Raw genomic sequence first — 4,822 nt, 5'->3', positions numbered from 1 at the left:
TTATTATTAATGCATGCTCAACTGGCTCTCTAAACCATGAAAAAATGAGATGAGATTTTTCCGGTGAAAATAAAACATTACTCATTGTGTGTGACGTATTTTTTGTGTATGCATATCAAATATCTGTATACATAAGGCACTGGTATAATCATTTGTGTGTAGTTCATGCTATTTTCTTAGAGTGACCTTTAATTAATTATTTCAGGCGCTCGAATTGAAGCGCGGCTGATATGTCAATTGTTTGAGACCAACTTTACGTATGAGTTTGTTGCAATCAGCAGCTTTCTTGGTTGCGTGTCGCCGTGTCTCAGGATGCACGTTACAAATCCACCGATTTTGATGACGTTTCAGGCGCACAAGTTTCTGTATACCTTTTTAGCTCTTATATTTTGTTTTGGAGGTGTGGTGACTCTGTGTGTTTATCCACTCGAGGGACTTATAGTAAGGTTCAATGGAGTATCGAGCAGGAGAATGTTCTTTGTCTTAACCCCCAGGTGAGATTTTAGGCTTTAGATCTTTCAGGATGCGCGTAGATGATATAGAGATAAATCGAATGATCATTGGCGGAGATACCGTTAAATGTGTATGCTGGTTAGATGGGATAGGATTGTGAAGAATACGAGAGTGAGCATGGGGAAAGACGTAGTTTGAATGCAGAGATGTAGACGACGGAGAAGAAGAGTAGATTGACATTGAATTGGATGTGACGAGCAGTAATAGTGAGATGGTGAGATATTCTTGGTTCGCTCTCTCTGTTCTATTCAGTTGAGTATAGTGGCTATGTGAAAAGCGGACTCTCTAGGATTAATGCTCAAATATCTGTATGCTATATGATAAATTGTTTGGAATACAATATCTCTCCTAAGCTGTCGCGGCCCTTAGAAGTGTCCTAGTGATTAATTTTTAAGCTATGGATACGGCTAACACTCTTTAATAGAACGTCTCGAATATTTCTGCCTCGTGTCCGCGGAGGGTAAATCGCTCTGTTTGAGTTGTACAACGATGTTTTGTATGACAACTGTTTTAGTGACTTCTGTGATATCACTACGTTCAGGTTCTTCCGCTTATTGGATTGAGTATGATGTTAGAAGGTCCCTTAGTTGTTTGGATATGACGTTTGCTCTTCGTTTCATAAGTTGTGATCGTTAGACTATTATGTGTGACGACAGCATTGTGTTATGCTGAAACATTGGGTCAGCTGGGCGAATGTATGGGATTGGGAGTCTTCGTACCTTATGCTTGGCGTCAGTGTGAGTGCACCAGCTTTCTATCAATGAGCGCGCACGCAGAATACGATTGGCTGGCAAAAGCTCAGGTGCACTGTTGTGGTGTTAGATAGAGATGAGTCGCACTGAAGCGGTGTTGTGAGGCGGATCGTCGCGAGGCATTTTAGGCAGGCAGAACAGTGTGCCGGGGCACAGTAGTAGAAAGAGTATGTTGTCTTAAGTGATGAAAGGTGAGCAGCGAAAGCAGAAGTCGCTCTGTATATAGTTTTTTGTCTGGTTGTTGCGACTATAGAGAGCGGATGTGATAGACGTGATTGGTTAAAGGTGGGTGAAGTGTAATAGGGTAACTCCACGACTTGATATTTGCTTAGCTCTATAGTGTTATGTGTTTATCTGGAGACGCGTGTCAACAGTGGTGACCATTGTTGAAGAGTAAGTTTCTTGTGGTAATATCGATGCATCATAGAAGCGGTGCGTTGGTAGCAAGATTTCGTAAGAGTAGTACGCGCTCTTCTATGCAATCAGTAATAAGTAATTTTGTATGTGCTCTAGAGACTAAAAGCTCGAGTATGTGAAAATTTCTGTACCTAGAGTTGTTATATTATCTGTAAATGATTGGATTTCGTGGTGACAGTACATACAAAGTGTCGTGCTGTGGCAGTTGACTAGAGTTTTTGTCTTGGTAATGTATTGGTAGGGGACTACATAGGCCTGTTGCGCGACTCCCACGAGAGGTTGTATTAATATATACTCAAAGAGTAAAATGCAGCTACAATGTTCAAGTAAAAGAGAACAGGATTACTTAAGTTAGTGACATAACTATGTCATACAAAGAATATTTTTTACTTAACGTATATGCTCTCACGTGCGCACAGTTCGACAATATAAGATTATAAAAATATAACTGCATGGTGAGTGTGCTAGTTTAATTATATACTCAGAACCACAGAATTCAAAGTAGTATTTATGTATAAATATTTAATTTAGCCTTCCCTAGTGAGGTCATTCTATTTAGTCAAACAGTTTTTTGACGTGGGTCTTCGCTAATACGATTTGTAAAACAAATATGATTGTGTGGTGTTGTATGGCAGGGTAAATCTTTATCTACGCCTGTTTTGATTGTACGCTCAAATGTTCATTGTTTTACCTTGGCGAGTAAAAATAACTCTTTCGTCGTAGTTGCTCACTGTTCAAGTGGCTCGTTATAAGGGGTACTCTTATAATACAACAAAATTGCGTCAACTATACCACTTCACTTAGAGTTTATTACTTAATATACAGTGATAATATAGCAGTTAATTTAGGTGAATCGCATTTTCAATTCTTCTATTTAGATCTTATGCTCCACAGCCATGTATCCATTCTTCGCCTAGTAGATTGGACTCTCACTTGTATCTAATTACTTATGAGTGTGTCTTGATTCAATAATCGTACGAGCTGTTCGTCATTTTTTACAAGATCTTCCTCGGTCACAGTGATGTGTGACACCTCCATTTGTTAGGCTTTACCAGCTTTGCCGGGCCTGGTATAATAGGAGACAAGACTTGGTGTTTAGTTATGTGTTATCATTACATAATTAATTGCTTTATAGGAATTAGACCTTTTGATATCATGCAAAACAGTCTGAATATGTACTCTCGTGAATAATTTCTCTGGTTCTGCACGAAAAAAACTTCCTTACATTGACTAGTGATGATAATTCTGTGATATATCGCATATGACATGGGCATGAGGTAAATAGTGGCGTATTACTTTTAGTATTATCGCTCGTTTGGATATTTATCGTACTTCACAATGATCGGACTGTATCTTATCTCACGCCAATTTTCTTGTGATGCACTAATCGTATTTGCTATGATCTCTTCTGTTAACTTCGAATCTTCTAATCTTCTCCACTTTTCGCGTTATTTCCGTTAGTTTGGTAATTAGGTTTCTCATTATTAATAGTGACTCTGAAGAATGACATACTCTGCGGGCCAACGACTAGGTCTTGCTGAGGAGAGTCGAACTCTCGCAGGGGGCGACTAAGGATATGAAGAGATGCCTGTGTTTATAGGCGACCGCTATAGGCAACGCTCTGCTCGCTGCTCTTGGTTGGCTAAACAATTTATATACAGGCGCCGCTTCGGTGGCCGTGGAGAATGGGCTCATGATACTATATTATATTCTGTAGATTATATTTGTCAAAAGCTCTGTAATGAGCTACGGCATATCAGTACAAATGGGACGCTGGCATGCAGGGTATGGTATTTGTAATAAAATTCTACTAGTTAATTGAGTTAAACTCTTTTGCACGCTTTTTCACTCGGTGATGTGCGAATATTGTGTAGCAGGTTTAATATGTGCATGTTCAGCACCGTTGTGCACAAGGACGGTGGGTTACGATGGGTTAAATGTTAATAATGAAAACGCAACTCGGTGGTCAAACAGTGATGCACTCCCCCCTTCTACATCAATCAGTGCCGGTGCCGAGAGCGCAAAAATTGCTTCTACTAAAAAGATTGACCAGTTAGCCAGAATGAAAGCCTGTAGCATGTACTCAAAGATGCGTTGTAAATACCATCTTACGATTTCACAATTTTTTTTTTTGGCGGGGGACCCCCAGTTACGGCTGCTTCGGCCCCTGGTTTCCAGGTGTCGCCGCTGCTTGGCTGGGTCTTGTGATATACTTTGGGGATCTCCGCGCCACTCACCTGTTGGGCAAGTATCGCTGCACCGTAGCCCTAATATCTTGATTGCCGGGTGATTGCGGGCAGAAGGCGAAGATCCTCGGGCCACACTCGGACGTCAAACCTTGATGGCGGATGTCAGTGCTTGGAGGACACCTCATGGGGTAAGTTGGCCCTGGGAATTGACGGAACCCTCTCTTTTAGATAAAGAAACTACACCGTGCTCTTGGCTGTGAGATGTGGTCATCATATCTTGGAAAATGGATGAAAAGACTCTGCGCTTTTTATCAATATGCGAGGCATACAGTGGGTTCAGTGGCGGTTAACAGCATACAGGCATGGGGCCCGACTCAATCAACCCCAGTCATTCATGGCTACATCATATCGACTCTGTTGATTCTTTTTGAGACTCTTATACACTCTTCATTTCTCTCGTGTGCACAGTCTTCTATAGAAGATGCACACACTCCACTGCTACGTATGCTGACCAGGGAGTGTACATGTCGTAAGTAGAACAAGTGGTCTATCATTATTGCGATCATTAGGAGAAATGTTATAAATATTCGCTGTTGTCTCGGTTTTCTATTAGACAATAAGGGTATGTTTAGCGCAGAAAGAATTTTAGTCGGCATGGGAGTATTTTGATCTACTCCAAAGAGGAAGTGTGGTTGCAAAATGTATAGATATACAAGATACGCTCGTTGGACATGTCGTGGAGCAAGCTTGTCGATAGGTGTATTGGGCGCATTCTTAGTTATTGATGTCTTTTTTAGTATATAGTCATTCAACACATTGTTGACGTATAGTCTATCATATGATGACAAAATTTGCTTGTACTTGGAATTTTTGTAGTTTTGACGAAGAACAGTACTTTAGAACATGCGGTGGTTTGCTCACGCCCAGCGTTATGGCTGTTTTTTATCAGCA

The sequence above is a fragment of the Priapulus caudatus genome, unplaced genomic scaffold (assembly GCF_000485595.1).
Source record: "Priapulus caudatus unplaced genomic scaffold, Priapulus_caudatus-5.0.1 Scaffold1536, whole genome shotgun sequence".
NCBI lineage: Eukaryota > Metazoa > Priapulida > Priapulimorpha > Priapulimorphida > Priapulidae > Priapulus > Priapulus caudatus.
This window is presented reverse-complemented; position numbering follows the sequence as displayed.